Source organism: Equus przewalskii, chromosome 16 (assembly GCF_037783145.1).
Source record: "Equus przewalskii isolate Varuska chromosome 16, EquPr2, whole genome shotgun sequence".
NCBI classification, from domain to species: domain Eukaryota; kingdom Metazoa; phylum Chordata; class Mammalia; order Perissodactyla; family Equidae; genus Equus; species Equus przewalskii.
In genome coordinates, this window is record NC_091846.1 from 55,500,174 (window position 1) to 55,519,991 (window position 19,818).

The following is a 19,818-nucleotide window of genomic DNA, read 5'->3' on the forward strand; positions in this document are numbered from 1 at the left end:
AATTCATTTCAACAAACATCTATGAAGTACCCTCCTATGTGCAAGAGACTATTAAACACTCTAGGGATAAAAGATGAACAAAACACGGTCTCTAAAGGAGTTCACAGTTTAGTGAGGGAGATAGACAAATAGGTAGCAAATTTCAAAATAATACAGCACATGCTATGAGAGTTATGCCTGGGGAGATGCTCTCTTTAGTCTCACCTTTCCCAGTCATAAAAATGATCTTAAATTGAAATGCTATGTTAGGAAATAAAAACTTCAGACAGACAAAAATGAGCAGGGTAATTTGATCCTCCTATCTAAGTTTGAGACATCGGACTGAAGAAGAGTGCAACAGATGAGGAAACATCTTAAAATCAATGTCAATAACAGCTGTGGAATTTTTACTGGCATGGAACCAACTAGGTGTGAAAGACAGGAGAGCTTGTGAACCTCAAGGTGCATGATCTTCAGACTTGGAATTTGTTATGCTTGGATAACAAACACTAATAAAAAAGGATCCATTAACATTACTTGGAAAATTTTCAAAGTGACAGACTATTTCTCCCGTTAATCTAAGTACATGTTGCTGTCCACTGTTTGCTGCATTCTTGGAATGAAAGCAAAAAGGGAACATATTAGCAATATTCTCTGACTCTTACAGTCTCTGCCTCCCCTTCTGATCTCAGAAATAGTCATCATAAAATTTAAACCTCATACTCTTGTCAATTTCAGATTTGTGTCCAAGAGAAAAGAACTTCTTACCTTGCAACTGACCCATTTTCTTTTTAATTGGACAGATGGGTACTGGTTATGGTCTTTCTCTCTCTCTCAGACACACACACACACACACACACACAGAGTCGTACACAGCTTTGACACAATGAAAAACAAATAGTCGTCAATTGTACAATCAACATGATCTCTTCGGTCAGCCACTACATAGAACTTAAAAATCCAATCTACACAGAACTTAAAAATCCAATCTGGTATATAGATTTTGCTTGCATTCATGATCAAATTACTTGTTTTCTTGATTTCATATATGACTGGTATTAGAACTTTAGAAATAGAACTCACACAAAAGCTATAAAATATGTATTTAAACATTTTTGTCTATTTAAATAACAAGCATGTTTCTCTGAAAAAAATTCTGATGAACAGTTTTGTGATCAAAATTTAGATGAGGGGTTGGCCCCGTAGCTGAAGGGTGAAGTTCACACTCTCCACTTCAGAGGCCCAGGCGTTCGCCACTTTGGATCCTGGGCGTGGACCTATGTACCACTCATCAAGTCGTGCTTTGGTGGCCTACCACATAGAGGAACTAGAATGACCAACTAGGATTTATAGCTATGTACTGGGGCTTTGAGGAGAAAAACAAAAAAGAGGAAGGTTGGCTATAGATGTTAGCTCAAGGCCAATTCTCCTCAAAAAAAAATTTAGATGGAAAGGAAAATGCTCCATTTTTAGGACTAAGCTGATCTCCTTATATGAATATAATTTTATTTCTTGTCTCAGCGGTCACTGTAATAGACAATATCAAAATAAATCTACCAAATGGGCTATCATTTGAGTTAGAATACAGTCTGGAACGGAACAGTGAAAGTTCATTTTTGGTTTAACAGCTGTCTAAAGCACATAGATAAACTTTTTCTCAATTAGTTATGTCTTGTCTTGACCTTTTAAACAGACTCAAAATTACATAAACATATTTTAAGCTTCATTTTTTTCTATATCCTCTTCTTGCTTATGAAAATTCAATTTTTAAATGGTAATTTAACATTATCCATTCTCTCTGTGTTTTGGAGAAAATAACCTTTTAATTTTTCCTCTTAGAAAACAGAACATTAATTCAAGATCCTCCCTATTAAATATATTACCATATTCTACAGCATTTCTTTATGAGTAATATAAATGCAAAACGTGAATCTACCACATCTCATTGATTCTTTTTCTTATTTCTCTTGACCTCTATGTGTTTCAGTGTCTGCTGCCTCAAATCAAAAACTCCTAGAGCAAAACTTTTCTGCAAGAGTAAAATAAAATGAACAAAAATAGGATGTCCTATTTTTCCTACAGAGAATACACACACACACGCACATTTCTCTGATTAGAAATTTGTACTAGACAAGTACTATCCAAAATTGCCCCTAAAAAATCAGGACTAAATTACTGTAGGCAACATTTAGATCTTTTCCTGAATCGTGTCCTTCAATGATAATGTGGTCGTCTCCTTACATCTGGGTTGACTGGCTTTGGGGATGCTGGAGCTCTCGGTTTAGGATTTGGAGTAAAGGTCATGACTAAGTGATGATATTATTTGCTCTGCAGAGATCTGTATCTAAAATATCTTTCAATTAAAGTAGCTTGTATTGTTGTTTTGTTTTTATGATGGAAGTAAGTTCTATAATACAGTCACTTTAGTTTCTTTAAAAGAATGTTTGTCATTAAAACATCAGTACAAATGTCCATATAATAAATATAGACAGCCAGTAGAAATTAGATCTTAATTTAAAGCATAAAGAAATAATGGGTGTTGAAGAGAAGCAAATGATTCCCTTCTATTGTTGCCTCTTAGAATCTATTACTTCATGCATCTGTCAAACATAGATGGAGAATCTGCTTTGCTCCCATCCCAGTACTATACCCAGGAATTAAAAGATAGAACATAGTATTAAGAAGGTGGCAGATATATATTAATGCAATTATAACTAAATTATAAAAATTCAATAATAAAAATACTGAAAGGCCTTATAAAGGAGGGAACAAATTATTTATTATCTGCTTTCTATGTACCCAAATCTACACAGGTCACTTTGTAATCTGCGCATCTTTCCTTTAATCAGCAACACAACCTAATAATACTGATATTACTATTTTGGTGCTTGACGAAAGATATTGAGACTCAGAGAACTTTATAAAATTGAAATATGATTCTTGACTACCAGTGGTTGAATCTAAACTGAGTCATTCCAAAACTCATGTTTTTTTCATTATACTTGAAAGCTAAGTAGGCCTGGAATGTTCACAAAAGACTTGGCAAAAAACATGATGTGTGAGATGATGTGTAATCCAGGCCTCGAGGATAACTAGGATTTTGCCAGATGATTAAGGTGTCAAAAGACATTCCAGGCTATGGGAACAGCTTATGCAAAGAAAATAAGTGACATATTTGTGGATCAGTGAGTTCTGTGTAGTTATAGTTATGGTCTGAAGTGAATTTGTGAAGACTTGTTGTGTAAGGACTTGACAGGGCATGCCAGACGTGGTTGAGATTGTTTTGTTTTGATATAGGAATGAGAGTGGAAGGGTTTTGTTTTGTTTTGTTTTGTTTTGTTTTAAAACTTAAGAATTAATAAAGACCAAGATTAGGGAGAAGCCAGGAGTGGTATCATCAGTTAACTGTTAAAGTAGGCTGCAATTAGGGCAGCAACAGAAAAGGTGGAGTGACACAGAGATGTTAAATCATGTTTCTTTCACGACAGATGGTTGGAGAAGCACTGATCTGAAGGATTTACTCCCTTCTTGGGTGTGGGTATTGAAGGTAAGAGAAATTGAAGATGCTAAGGTTCTTACCTGCGGGGTTGAATGAATGGTGTCATCATTATTGCAATACGAATTTAAGAAGGACGTGAAGGGAAGATAAAATTATCAAATCAGTTTGAGCCATGCTTTGTGATTGCCATAGAGCACATGTAAAGTAAAAGAGAAGTGGAAGAATAGTAGACCCTGAAGAACATAAACACTTAAGCTGAGAGCAAAAGAGGAGAAACTATCAAAAGAGACTAAGATAAGGCAGGAAGAAACAAAGAAACTTCTAAGTTTCTAAGAAACTTCTTAGAAGTGAAGGATAGTTTCTCCTCCTCTGCTCTCAGCTTAAGCATGCATGTTCTCCAGGGTCTACTCTTCTTCCACTGAATGGGTATAAAATTTCAGTTATGTTCCATGGATAAGTTCTAGATATCCGCTGTGCAATACTGTGCCTATAGTTAACAACATGGTATTGTGTGTTTCAAAATTTAAGAGGGTAGATCTTATGTAAAGTATTCTTATGGCAAAACAAACAAACAAAAAAGAGACACAGGAAACTTTGGGAGGAGTTGGATACGTCTATTACCTTGTTTGTGGTGATGGTTTCAAAGGTGTTTGCATATGTCCAAACTCACCAAATTGTACAGTGCAGTTCTTTGTATATCAATTATCCTTCTATAAAGCTGCTAAAAAATATTTCCCATAAAGATGGTCAGCAATGTCACATATTAGAAGAAGTCTAAAGAATGAGAATCAAAATGGGCCACTGGATTTAGCAAAAAGTAGTAAAGCTTTCTAAAAGAATATGGAAAAGTGATAAATTTAGTGAAGGCATTTTAAAAATGAGATAAAAGCAGAACCTTCATATTATATGATGAAAGTAAATCAGGTTTGTGGAAATAAAGGTAGGTAAAGTAGACCATTATATCAAGAGGTTTGCACAGTAAAAGGAAAGAGCAAACAGCACAGTAGGTTTTGAGGGAAGGGCAGTAGATTAGAAAGATTTTCACTATTTGGTTATTTTGTTTTATGCTGAGAAAGATTTAAACAAGAGTCACCTCTTCAAATAAAAACCAGAGGTAACAGGGAAAGAAAGAAAGTGGGAGGGAGGAGAAAAGAGAGGCAAAGAGTGAGGGAGGCAGGGATGGGCACTGATGGTTTATGAGAGAAACTGAGCTAAGAATTAAACTCTCAGATAAGGCATTGTGGGATGGGATTCAGAATGCAGGTGAACAGATTGTTCTGGAAAGAAAGGAAAAGGAAGGAAATTCTTGCTTTAAGCCCAGAGGGAAGAACATAAATATTGTATTGATTCCAAAGGCAGAGAGGAAAGTAAGTTGAAGGAACTCTGACTGACGATCTATATTTTTCTTGATTATTTGAAAGACTGTCTTCAGCAGAGATAAAGTGAGCTGGAGGTAGAATAGGCATCCATGGAGAATGTAAATTAAACAGTCATTACGAAGAATGAGAGACGGAGAGGACCAGGGACAAATATGGCGTACCCTGATAAACAATCCAGGTGAAGTTACAGAGTATGAGTTCCATGGGTGTTCTCTCTTAGACACACGCCAAATAGTTTATATTTGCTAGCTCAGGGATAGTTACCTTGATCATGAAATACTGAGTTAAACATTAACCAGACTAGCACAGCTGCCGAAGGAAAAGGTCCCATCTTTCTGATACTTCCCGTTTGATTAATAATCAAAATGAATCTACAAGATGTCAGCTGTCCATCTCCATATGGTTTTCATGATATCCGTTGATGCACTTGTGAAGAATTTAGTAAGTATCAATTCCATTTTATACAGAAAAGATCTTTTACTTTTAACTCGTCTTGTACAACTGCTCACCACGACCTGCAGGCTCCTGCCTCTTTCTGACCTCATCCACTTGCACACTCCCTTACTGATCAGCTACACTGGGTTTCTTAGTTTTCCACTTTCCCCTCTTAGGGTGTTGTCTAAAATCCTGCTAGCAAACAGCTGGCCACACTAGCTCCTTCTCTTCACCTTTCAGGTTTCTGCATAGTTATCACTTTCAACAAGAGACCTTCTCTGAGCATTCTGGCTGAAATAGCACCATTCTTGCATACACGCACACCTCACCTCTATCACATTCTATCCTTTTATTCAATTTATTATCTTTCTATAACACTGTCAAATCGTGTTATATTAAATGAAATTTACTATTGTTTTTAAGTTTTTTATTGGCTTAAAAGTTAATTTCATGAAAGCAGAGAGTTTGAACATTGTCTTCATTCTAATATCTGCAGTCCCTAGAATCATGCCTCACAAATAATATGGCTCAAAAAAACATTTGAATGAATAAATAAATGGATTGAAGGAACAGCGGTTTCTTGAGAATGTGCCTCTGACCTGACTGTGAAGTCAGCTCAATCCCAAAAGTAGTAATGAAAGGAGAAGGAAGAAGAGGAATGGGAGAAGACAGAGGAGGAAGAGGAACAACCCTTGGTTATGGTTTCTGTTTCAGGCGTGTCTTTTGGAACATCTCTATGGATGTCCTGGGAATAAATATCTCAAATACAATCCCCAAAAGTTTTAGGAAGGAGACAAGTAGGTTAAAAATGGGTATGTAATTGAATGGCAGATCAATTTGCACTTTATGGACTTCAATATTTACTTTTCTTTTTGTAAATTATGGGGAAAAAGTTGAACAGAAACAAAGAAGTTATAAAATGTTTAAATGAAAGCCATCTCTAAATATGCAGTTTAAAGATCTAAACATTTTGATTTCTTATCTTCCAATAAAATCAAAGTGAATTAATGATCTGCCATATAATTTTTAGTAAATTTCTCCATCAACTCATTGGAGGAAGTGCTAGGGAAGTTCCAAAATCATCTTCATCAAACAAACTGTTATCAGCTCATTAGCACACATTCATTCTTTGTTTTTTTTTTAAAGATTGGCCCCTCACTTAACTACTGTTACCAATCTTTTTTTTTTCCCCTGCTTTTTTTCCCCCAGATCTCCCCAGTACACAGTTGTATATATATATTTTTTTAGTTGTGGGTCCTTCTAGTTGTGGCATGTGGGACACCACCTCAATGTGGCCTAATGAGCAGTGCCATGTCCACGCCCATGATCCGCACCCTGGGCCACTGAAGCAGAGCACTCGAACTTAACCACTCGGCCACAAGGGCAGCCCCACATTATTTCTTAAATACTGCTAATTTATTATCTTGAAAGTAATCTATTTAGGATTAGAATAGGTAAAGTTTGACTTAGTAAGCTAATAGAATATATAAAATCTTTCTAATTTGCCATGATAAATTTAGTGGGCTTTACTTTCTTATCCCTTTTACTGCCCTCATAAAGCAAATACTCTACATTAAAAAAAAAAGAGTGCAACATTTTTTGTCTTTTAACAAATGAGCTTTCTGCACAGAATGGCAGAAGTACAGCATACAAATTCTGGTAATTTCTTGAAATTTGGTAAAGAGCATGCAACTGTGCAGTTTTTCCTAATATGATGACTGGAATACTTTGGCCAAATTAAGATCACATTGATTTTGGCAGTATTGCAGAAGAAAATAGCCTTTGAAAAAAGCCTGTAAAGCATTTTCTATAAAAGGTAAGTATTTGGGTCAATATCAGTTTTGCATATATTGCCTATTGCAAATCATTCTCTGTGTGAAAAAGAAAAGTAAAATACATTTCTTTCTAATATTTTAAACCCAGTTTAGCTGGGACTTACTAACAGCACAATGTGAAGTATCATGTATTTCAAATTTCCTTGTACCACAAATATTTCACTTCATTTTAGTTTGGTTCCTATAAAACTCACTGTTTTTCCTAAAATAAAAATCTTCTTGCATAAATTTCATACAATGAATAAAAAATATGTATATATAAATACAAGTATAAAAATTTAAATAGATTGTGGTACTAATAGATATTGTTGGCTCAGGATAATAGACACTGTGTTTAGCCTCCAAGTTTCCTGATCCAAATCATGGGAATAATCATTGCAATGACCTAGTTGAAATCTATGAAGAATGAGGCAGGTAGATTAAACAACTAGGTTTATAATTTAACTAATGGATCGATTTGACCTTTAAAAACCTAACATATTTTATACTGTAGAAATACAGAGGAAACAGTTCTAAGGAAGAAATATTTAAAATGCTTAAAAGTAAAACCACAAATAAACATGTGTACCAATATAGAAATTTTTAAAATAAAAAATGAATGTGCATATATTCCTTTCAAAGAAGATATTCTGAGCACTGCTAATAATGTTAGCATTTGACCTAAAACTGTGGAATTGAAATAATCTCAAAGAACTTCTAGTGTATTTTCAATATAACCTAAAATGTACATACAGCTTTACGTAGACTTCTATCTCATTTCACTTGATCTTTGCAAGGACATTGTTAATTGGGACATGTTTTTAGGTGGTGAAGGAGAGTGTTCTAGAAGTCACTTGTTCAAATATGCACCTGGGTTAGAATTAGGATCTAGAACAGCTGAGTTTTTCATTCATTCTTCTATTCACATGATGATTCATTCATATATTGAACCTGAATGCCTATTATATAACAGATACACTGTGTTGAACATGATAGATTCTAAATACAATTCTTGCTCTTATGCAAATTAACACATTTCATTTTTGTAAATTACTATTGTTATGGTACACTTTAAAGAAAAGGAAGGAGCTGAATATTTATTATAAGGAAATCCAGCAGAGTGTAGGTCAGCAAAAGCTGCCCTGACACAATGACCATGTTTATCATATGCCAAGATTTTCAAGCCATCCATTTTAATTTTAGCTTCAGAAAATGATAGGGTTCTTGTTATTTTATTATTTAAAAAAATCTCTCTATAGGAGTATGTCAGGAAACTTCACCTCATTTGTATATTGGACCTTCTACCTTTGACTGAATAAACTCTCCTTCAAGTAAAAGGACTATTTGTAATATGAAGATTTCAAAATAGGGCTAAATTACAAGTCATCTGCTGAGGCTGTAATGAGGAAAGGTATTTCCAGCAGACAACAGCTCGAGCTTTTTCATTGTTTTTAAAAAGTAAGATGTCTATGAGAGTAAAGTGGAAGTTTGGAATGGAAGAGTAGGAATGGGGCCAAATTGCATATATTTCAATAATAGGTACAAGTTCAAAACGTACTAGAGAGTCCTCTGATTTTCTATACATGTGAACCAACTAAGGCTGATCTCATCAGATTCTCAAAATTGACTATTCTGGAGACGTTTTAAAATGGAGTCGGAGCTGCCTTTCCAGAGAAACTGCTGTGCTGTCTAGAACCTTGAACTGGCCAAACCTTTGGACTGGGCCCAAATGGGAATTGTTTTATAAGCAATTCTTTGAGAACTCAGCAGGAGAACGGACATCCTGATCACGAAGACTGAGGATTGAGGACTTTTTGAAGATAGAATCAATAGCCAATCAATGTTTAGCCAAGACTGGCTCTCTGCCTCCAAGTTCAGGTAAAATTCTTTGTAACACAAACTCCCTTCTTTGCCTTTAAAAGCCTCTGACTTTTACTCCCTAGTGGGACGCTATTAGAGTTTCTTCCTGCATCCGCGCATGTGCGCTCCCTGAATTGCAATTCTTTGAACCCGAATAAATGGGTTGACTCTGAAACTGGTTTCTGTTTTTGTAGATTGACAAGATCAAAATGTTTATTTACAATACAGAAAAGGACAGGACATCAAGGAGTGGCAAGTTTGGGTTCTAATCCTAGTTGTACCATTTACTAACTGAGTAATTTAATATCACTAAGGTTCAGCTTCTTATCTACCGAATGGTGATAATAACTCATAATGTTGGGAAAACTTCATGGCATAATATATGTGATTGTACTTTGTATAAAATAATATATAAAGGATTAATAGAAATATTATTGAAAGCTTGGATACAGGTTATAATAAACTTTTTCTAAAGACGTAAAATTGCAAATTTCTGAGATTTTTACATTCCTAAATTTCTCCAATGCAATTTTCTTTTTTCATCAGTGGGGCTTTAAAAATAGTTTAGTCTTCATCAAATTACAGGTAAATTTCCATCAACTTGAGAATTGCATCCTAAGAAATCTCATTTAAAGGATTACAAACTGTTAATTTTTTTCTCATCTCTTATATGTTGATGTGGACCACTGCCAAGTCATATTATATTCTAATGTTCTTAAAACATCTCAATATCCATGCACTTTCTCAAACGACACTGGTCAGATTATCCTAATGTGCAACTTCACAAGAATCATAACTTTGAACTATTCGGTACGAGAATCGCAATTGTGGTAACTATGTAAGCCCACTTTAAAACTATCAGAATTGAAGACAATTGCATTGACAGAGAATGATTCTCCACTTCCAATGTGTAAGGAAAATTCCCTTAGCAGTTACTTTTTGCTAACAAGCCATAGTGAGGATGACTGATTTCAAAGGAATGAGACTGTTACAAAAATCAAATGTATTAGCGTGATGAGCATGTGTTAATGTCTGAAAATGACTGATAAAAAAATATAAAAAGCTAAAACATATATATTAGTCTTTAGCCTATTGTATCATATATCCTACCTCAAAAAACAGGCAAAATATAATCATGTGTACATGGAAAATAAAAAGTACTTCCATATATTTATATTTCAACTGGAGGTGAAAAAAGAGCATATAAAGAGAGCAATATGAAGAATCAAATTAAGATGACATGGGTTTGAAGTAGAAGATGAGAACTTTTCATCTTCCTGCTTATGTCCTCCAAAGTGTTCTCCTATTATTTTGCTCGACAAATTGTAAGTGATTTTAGTGATGTACCTCACTTACCTCCTTTAGGTGACGACTCCATGGGCTAGCAGATTTTATTGTTTGGAAAGTAATGTTGGAACACACTTAATTTGTTCTCTCTGTAATCTGGAGTACTTGTTTCTAGTTTGTTGGTTTACCCTATGTGATACATCTGAGCAGGGACCGTGTCTTAGGGCTGGATTTGGTGAATGCTGGGTAAGCTATTATTTGTTACTATATCTTTAAGTTGAAGGAGGTATATCTGATATCATTGAATTAAATTTTTAAAAATCAAAAACCACATGCAAACAGGCAAAGAGGCTTCTCTGGATTCTAATAGCAACTACTCTTGCAGGATCTGTTGCTATATCCTTTCCATCATACAAAAACACCCTATCTCCATTCTATGTCAGATTCCTGAGTCTGCCCCAGGAATTTTCAGGCATCATAAAGCTCTGCGGAATCACTTAACATTCTGCTTTACTTTCTCCTTAAAGCACTTCCTTTGCTTATTTTGCAGTCTTTGAAGGCTTCAGCAGCTTTCCTGCCCTTATGTCACTATCCAACCCCAAGCCAGGCCCTGCCCAGGGCAGAGCCATTGCAGTAAGTATCATTTCTATGCAGGTGAAATAGTTACATTCCAGGCTCCTTTGTTCACAATTCAACTTGGACAATGAGTGCTGAATACTGCTTCTAGGAACAGATGATGAACTGTTTAAGAAACCTGACTGAATATCTATCTTGAGACTATGTTTTGTAACCATACAATTTATTGTATACTAACACTTCTCTGAAAAACATGAATCTCATTCTGTACCCGATTGAGAACACAATTATGAGATCAAATGTCTACATAATTGAATCTTAAAATAAATGTGAACTTTCCACTTCACTTTGACAATCTTGACTAGGCTGCTTACATTTTTGATATATTGAAATGCTAGACCACTTTGTTTTCAGAGAACTCAGATCTGAGAAGCTCATATTCTATTTATATGCTGGTCTTATGTTTTCTTTTCTTATGAAAAGGCAATGTTGATAGTGACTGAGCTGAAAACTAGATCTAAGACATGTTTTGCTGTCAGAGGCATGTGATTCTGAATAGGAAGACATACTGGACAGTCCAGCCCAGTTTGTAAGATCAATATGCTCATTTTTGAGTTGGCCCCAGCTAGGAAGGATCCTGGGTGGCTGTGCTGAAATTGTCCAGTTTACTAAACTAACTGGGTTCAAGGACCTGAATCCCTAGGACCAACTAACGAGGCATTCTCCTCATAGAACAAGGACTGGCGCTTAATACAAAGCAGACTAAAAATTATCTCCCTCTGGGCAATGGTAAAGTACACCTATCCCCTTTATTCGGCCTTTCAGAAAACCAAATTTTAGAAACTCTTGGGGCCGGCCCTGTGACCCAGTGGTTAAGTTCACACACTCTACTTCGGTGGCTCAGGATTTTGATCTGGTTAGGATCCTGGGTGCAGATCTAGCACTGCCTATCAAGCCATGCTGAGGTGGCATCCCACATGTCAGAGACAGAAGGATCTCCAACTAGAATACACAACTATGTACTGGGGGGCTTTGGGGAGAAGAAGACAAAAAGAAACCCTTGGACATAGCTAGCTTCCTAATATTGATCACTTTTTATGGATCCTTTCCCTTCTTAAAATTTCCTCTTTCTTTTTCATCTATTTTAGAACACATAAGCACCTCATTAAAAAGACTTTTTTCTTTTGCCTTTCGTGGGTGAGATTGGGGGTGGAGTCTTAAATTCTCTTCTCAGTTTTATCTTTGAATCTTTTTATGATCATACCATATGTAACTCATAGTTATCCAAGATTCTTTATCACTCTGCATCAACAAAATATGTATCCACCTTAGCAATATGTGACAAATTCAAATCTCTTTCTACTGCCTTAAGATTTATAAAGCTCCTTTCTTTTCAAATCTGTGTCTTAATTTTCTATTGTTTATGCTTGTCTTCCCTATTTATGTAAAGTTCTGTCACATGCAGTATTTATACTTACCACTAGCTGCTTAATATTTAGTAATCTAATGATTTTCTTTACTATAAGGCTTTCTAAAGCCATGACATGATATTAACCATATAGTGAGCATTTTGAAATACCACTCTTTCTCTTACTTCTCAATATGTCAATTTAATAGTTGCTATAGATTCCACTAGCATAGAATTTTTTTCAGTCATTGAATCAAATATCTCCGAATGTCAAGAGACAAGTGTTTCCTCTCAGGACTTGTGTGTGTTAGTTTTGCAATAAAAATGTAAGATTATGAAAACCGATTTTACAGAACGTATTGGTAGTTGGAAAAATACCCTTATTTTCAACAAGTATACTTTAATTACTTTATTTTCCTAAGGAAATAGTGAGAAATACAATTAAATATGTATCCGTTATGAAGCAGAGTTAGAAAGACCCTGAATTCTCAGTAACAATCTATAATTATACTATGAATCCAAAATATAGAGTAACTGATAAAATACATGACTGATAAAAATATTTTAAAATAATTTTATATTATCTTAAAAGGACAGTATCGTAAATACAGTGTGTCTCAACTGTATGAATATATGTGTGCGTGTAATGCAGCAAAGACCTTCAGAGAGAAGAACAGTCCAGTGTTAACAGTGGGTAGATCTAAGCAGTAAGATTGTAGAGGTTTCTGATATCACCTCCATCCGCTTACGTGCTTCCAAATTTTCTACAGGCATATATTATGATAATAAGTAGAAAACAAATCTATCTTTAGAAACAGAAAAAATTCTGTCCTTTTTTGTAAAGAATAAAAATCTCTCAGCAGGCCTTCTCATTATCTGGTCTCATGTGGGAGATAGTATTTTTTAAAATACATCTATTTGCACAAGTGAAGTAACTACACCAGAGATATAAACTCTAGTCTCCCGTATTCCAAAGTTGCTTCCTGGGAATGAATTAAACAACAAGAAAGATTCTTGAACTCTTACAGAGAGTCAGGTGCCATTTAGTGCACCATCAAAGTGTTGAATGAACCCCAGAGGCCCTAGATCAAGGCAGCAAGCGGGCCATCAACTCCACAGGAATCTATTAAGTAGCATCCCTGTGCACACTTAAACAAGCTTAGCAAACTTCTCTGACAGCAGCGATTAGGCTACATATGTGACTGAGGAGCAATTCTCCTGACTTCAATAGCAAAAATAAAGGAGGGACAAAGGAAGTTACCTTCCTTTTGTACTCAGTTGGTAAAATAAGTCTCAAAGAGCATAGTCTGGACCACTTTATTTCTCATATATTGCCTTGGTGCACACTTCATTTTTTTTTCTTTGAAGAAGATTAGCCCTGGGCTAACATCCAATGCCAACCCGGGATCCGAACTGGTGAACCCCGGGCCACTGAAGTGAACAACTTAACCACTGTGCCACCAGCCCACACACTTCATTTTTTTTAAAGGTATTGCTTCTAAAATCATAAAATCTCAGATTCTCAAGAAATTTTACAATTAGACTTCTGGGTCTCACATTTTAAATCCATGAGAACCACCTGGAGATATTGTTAAAATGAATTTCCTGGATTCCACCCTGAGAAATTCTGATTTGATGGGGGGAATCTATATTGTATATAACATCCCAGGTGTAACTGGGATTCCAGTGGTCCACGGAGCACATTTTATAGGTTTGAACAATGATTCTCATACCCGTAAAATGCTTTCACAACACAGTCAATTGATGTAATTTGCAAAGAAGGTGGAAAAGAACAATCGTTAGCAAGTTTAAGTTTGCATATACATCTTTAAATATATCTATTTTGCACCTCTAGGTGACTTCTGCAGCCTATTTCATGTCTACTTCACTCCACTTTAAGAAAATAAAATTGAGAAACAAAACAAAACAAACGAAAAATAGAATCACCCTAGTAGATTAGGCAAATGCAGCCAGCATTGACAGCTTCAATAGACCCCACATCTTTAATATGCGGAAGTATTACCTGATTTTGAAGAGAAAGGCAGGAAGCTGAATTTCTTTGTTACATGTACTAAAGCAAAGAAAATTGACCCATTAGGCACAGTGCTGAGGGCCCAAACCACTTGTAACAACCCATGAGCTGTTTTAATTTCTTTTGAACTCAAGAAAATTTGAACTTTTAAATAGAAGAAAATGTTTTAATATATATCATTAATATATTTGTCTTTAAAACACACAAACATAACATATAATTTTCAATAGTTTTTTAATGGAGAAGGGGGACCACAAAGGCACAAGTGCTTAGGACTCATGAAAGAAATAGAGCAGCTCTGGTCCAAAGCTGTCTGTTGTAACTGTCCTGATTTTTGACCTAATATAGGCTAATCCACTGACAGTTCTCTTCTCTCTCCAGCTTGTGCAGTGGAAAATGAGTGTGAAGCTAGTTATGAATTTGCATTTCTCACTAAATTATTTGTCAGATTTATCAGTAGAAAAGATATGGTTTCCTAGGAAAACACCACATCCCAAAGACGTCTTCAGGAAATGCTTGTTGACTGATTTACATCAATAAAATCTCCTAAAGAATTCGTAGCAATATGGACACCGCTTAGGAAGAGCTCACTTAGCTTGTGATATAGAAGAAAGAAAGTTATCTTTCTCCTATGTTTGATGAATTGTTTCTGTTCTTAATCTTTTTAGATCTTTCTCAGTATAGATTCTGCTCGACGAATGCCATTAAAGACAAATTTGAATAAAAATACCAACATTTTCTGAGTATCCATTTTGTTTGAGAAACTTCTTCATCCAGAAAATAAAAGAGGCAGTTGAGAAAAATTCACTTGTTTTTCCCCATAAGAAGTCCTGTATTCAGTTTTGTCTCACTCTGAACAGGCCATATCATTTTTAAAGTTTTATGTATCTTCTGGCTAATGAATTCTACTTCTTAGAATCTAGGTCAAATTACTGATTGAAAAAAACTAAAACTCTGAATTACAAAAAGATATTCACCAAGAAGAAACACTTAAGTACAAATAGTCCTAAGCAACCAGAAGTGCAATAAAAGTGATATGCCTAAATTAATAATGATGGCAGTAATCAAATGAATCACGTATTTGCATATTTATATTTTTTCCATTCCATATATTTGCGTTGTTGCCTAGAAGGAATTTGGGACAATGACAGAATAGATGTTTGTCATTCTGGGGTCCTAAGTAAATTGGTTGGGGTCTGAAGCAACTGGAATAGTCTGCTGCAGAGATTTCTTTCTTGGTTCTTTTTTATCTTCTATGAGAATTAAGACAATCCCAAAGCTAGCAATGAATATGAAAAAAGAAGTCAATATATTCACTAGATTGTTTATTATATAGTAATGATAAATTGTAATTTTGAAAATTGTATAACTATTAACAAATAATATAATTATTCTATAATTATAAACAAAATGTAACTGACAATAGGGAAAGAAAAAATATGTTAAGGATTCTGTATATAGTATGATTACAACCAGATTTTTAAAATGTAAATGACCTATATAAAGATTTTTAGAAAATAGGGAAAATACCTTTAGGTAAACATTTAGGGAACGTTTTATTCCTTTTTATTTTCACATTTTCCAAATTTACATAGTGGAATTTTTTAATGTAGGAAATAGAACCAAGGTGAAAATAGTGATGTGAGAATTAATTGAGAAAAATAAAATATAAATATACAATAAAATATATTCTATTTTTAATAATAAATAAATAATAATGTAAACTGTTTGAGTTGCTTTAAAATTTGTCAATGGGATATATAAAAGCCATAATTAATTAAAAATTAGTGTCCTGTAAGTTAAAATTGGTCATTTCCAAGGGTGCAATCCTGCCTCTTTACCTATTTTAAATTCTCTATCTTTTGCTTCTTTTACACAAGATTTATACTGCCTTGATGTTTGGTGGGTATGCCATCATTTCATACATCTGCCTACCCCCAAAAGACTCTGAATCAATCATTGTTGTTGTTGTTGTTGTCACCTGCTGTCAAGTTAGCTTCAACTCCTGGTGACCCTGTGAATGAATGATGTCCATAAAAATTATTAATGATACCAGTTCTCCTTGCTTCCCTTTGTATGCAGAGGGTATATCCCTTTGTCTGAGGTAAAGTGCTTGCCTTTTATAGAAGTCTGAGAAGTAAATGGAATAGAAAATTTCATGGCTACTTTTATGCTGAGGAAAAGTTGCGATTTCAATACATCCCATGATGGTGTCTTTTGGTCCTCAAATTCTTCACTACTCCTTCAAATACCTAAGCTTGCTCTTACTCAATAGCCTCACCACCCTGACAGACATTTAATTCATTCCTTGCCAATCCTGTTTTCCTGAAAGACTACCAACCATACATCTTTGTGCTTTCAACCAGTCAAGCTCAGCTGATTGACATCACTGTAAATGTGTGTTAAATAACTTATTTGGGGCTTCACAAGGCCTGTCCTGAACTCGCAATACCCTTGTCAATCACTCTACTAGTAGTAATCCATAATCTTATCCACCTTCTTCAAGCTCCCAGTTTTTTCCTGGCTCCCTATTCTCTGCAGACAATTTTCCATCATCAAAGTATTCAAAGATTCCAAGATAAGTTTTCCCTTTATATTTGGCTTCCTTCCTGTGCACAATGTTTATAGCCTTACCTTTCCTTTTCCTTCCTCCATCCCTTGCTTACTTCCTTCCTATCTCTGAAGAAATCCTATTTGGAAAAAATCCCTCCATTTTTAAATTTGTTCCTGTAGAATTACCAATTACCCCTGTTGTCCTCTGCCTATGGCCTTCTTGATAATTCTATAAATGTGTTTATTCTTGGCAATTCTTATTCATGCTTTTAAATCTCTCCTTTCTTCCAGTATACCCCCAAAGTCCTATGTGTGGCCTCTAATCTTTTTTTTTTGACCTGTGTGAAATAACAGTCTACTGTGTTTGTCAAATTCATTATATTTACAATTATTTCAAATTATATTCATCATGTCTCTTCACCATTCACCCCATAACCAGCTAATATTTTTAATCTTCTCTGTCTTTGTTGAGGTCTTGCCTTAGGATCAAGGCCATGGTGTCATTTCTGACTAATCTTATGTCTTCCCTATTAACATATGTAATAATTTTCCAAGTCCAGCAGATTCTACACCCACAATATCTCTCTCACATGTTCATGGGGGTTTTTTTGACCTCTTAAAACTAGCACTAATATTCTTGTGAAATATTAGCATAACCTAACTGGTATCCCTTCTTTCATTTCCTCCTGTCTGATCTATTGTATATCCTACTCAAAAAAATTAATTTTAATTGATTCAAAAGACTTCAATGACTCTCATTACTTATGAGATTTTGGGTATCTACAGTATTACTCCAACCTTGAAATTTTATAATTACATGTGACTGTTATTTTTACCATTTGATGCATTAATGCTGAGAAATTATGTATACCATCATGTGGTAGAAGCTAATAATGCAGAGGAAATAGACTAAGTTTAATTTTGTGTTTACCATATGCCAAACCAGAGCTAGCTGGTCTATATTCATTTCCAGAGTTTTTCCCCGTAAAATACCACAAGGAAGGTTTTATCCTTATTTTACAAGTGAGGACCTAGGAAAAAGTGATGTTTAGGAAGTTAAATAGGTACACAGAGATTTCAAGTCCACTCCTATTTTCATACCACCTTATACATGGCTTCTCCTTGCTCTACAACTTCCACAGAGTGACCCCAAAGGTTTATTAACGTGACTGAATCTCAATCAGAAGGGAGCTCCTAGAATGAGGATCCTGAGTTTTGTTCTCTTTAACCAACATGTCTGACAAAAGGCTTGGCACATAGAAAGTGTGGGAAAAAATATTTTTTTGAATGAATTGGATGCATGTGGATTTTTTTAAATTGACAACTTAAATCTTAAAGACAATCTTAAATCTTTAAAGACTTGGGAAAATTATGTCAATAAATAAATGAATACATTCAATAACTGTTTAAGTGCTTTTGGTCCAACTGGCACTATTCTAGACACTGGAGATATACTAACAAAGTAGAAAAAAATTCCCTCATAAAACTTAGGTCACAGCAATGGGAAATATAAAAGAATAATAAAGAAAATGTGATATATAGATATATAGATATATATACATACAATGGAATATTATTTGGCCATAAAAAGGAATGAAATCCTCCCATTTGTGACATAACAGATGGACCTTGAGGGCATTATGCTAACTGAAATAAGTCAGACAGAGAAAGATAAATCTGTAGGATCTCACTTATATGTGGAATCTAAACAAACAGAAAAACAAACAAACAAACAAAAATACAGAGAACAGATTGGTAGTTGCCAGAGATGGGAAGTGGGGGTGGGAGTGCAAAATGAATGACGGTGTTACAAACTTTCAAATATGAGATACAAAAGTTACAAACTTTCAAATACAAGATAAATAATTTTGAGGATAAAATGTACAGCATGGTGACTATTGCTAATAATACCATACCATATATTTGAAAGTTTCTAAGAGAGTTAAACTTAAAAGTTCTCATCACAAGAAAAAATCTTTTGTCTATGTATGCTGATGAATGTTGACTAAACCACTTATTGTGGTTTTCATTTCACCATCTATACATATATTAAATCATTACATTGTACACCTAAAACTAATACAATACAATGTTATATGTCAACTTTATCTCAATAAAAAGAAAAATTTTTAAAAGGCAGAAGATATAGATACATAAATTATTAATATGGTGATGATGCTATGGCATAAAACTAATTAGACAAGGGAAAGAGATAGGGTATGCGGCAGTCAGAAACTACAATTTTAAATGCAGTATGGCAAGCCTCCCTGAACAGATGTCTATTTGAACAAAGACCTTGAGGATGTGAGGGAGCCAGCCACGGAGGTATTCTACGACTGAGAATTCCCGGCAGAGGGTGAAGGAAGTGCAGACGACCTGAAGCAGAACAGGTACATACCTAACACTTCTGAGGAAGAGCAGGAAGGCCTGCATTTGGTAACAGAATAAGACATGGATTCAGCAATTAGAAATGGGGTCAGAGAAGGTCATAATACAAATCACGGAATGCCAGTGGGCCTTTCTAAGGACTTTGCCTTGCCTCTGCATAAGATGAGAAGTAATTAAAAGTTTGGAGCAGAGCTATGGTATGATCTAAATTGCATTCCAAAGGATTCCTTGGCTGCTACATGAGTATGTGGAGGTTAGGTGAACAGGAGTGGCAGACTGGAGAGGGAAGGCAGGAGTGGGAAGACCAATCAGGAGGCTACTGCAGTAATGTAAATGAGACAGGACATATGAGAGTGTTCCCAGGGTGAAAACTGTGGAACTGGGAGAAGGGAATCTAGACTTGCTTTTTCAGTAGAGCCAACAAAATTTGCTAACGTATTGGACATGGCATGTGCCAGAAAGAAAGGAATTAGGAATGATATCAAAAACTTTGGCCTGAGCAACTTGAGTTGTCAATTTCTACAGTGCTGGAGGTTGTAAAACAAGTTGGTTTGAGGGGAAGTACCATGAGGCCAGTTGTGTATATAGTATGTTGGGATGTCTACTAG

At 35.1% G+C, this 19,818-nt stretch overlaps 1 long non-coding RNA gene across 1 annotated transcript in view; it reads left to right on the forward strand.

Moving 5' to 3' along the window:
* Nucleotides 1–5,154: 5,154 nt before the first annotated feature.
* The window catches only part of LOC139076499 (uncharacterized), a 65,354-nt gene continuing 50,690 nt past the window's right edge, over nucleotides 5,155–19,818 (forward strand). The window contains exons 1-3 of the long non-coding RNA XR_011528192.1: nucleotides 5,155–5,298; nucleotides 8,720–8,984; nucleotides 10,804–10,886. This is a non-coding gene — a long non-coding RNA (uncharacterized lncRNA). The remainder of the gene's footprint in view (nucleotides 5,299–8,719; nucleotides 8,985–10,803; nucleotides 10,887–19,818) is intronic.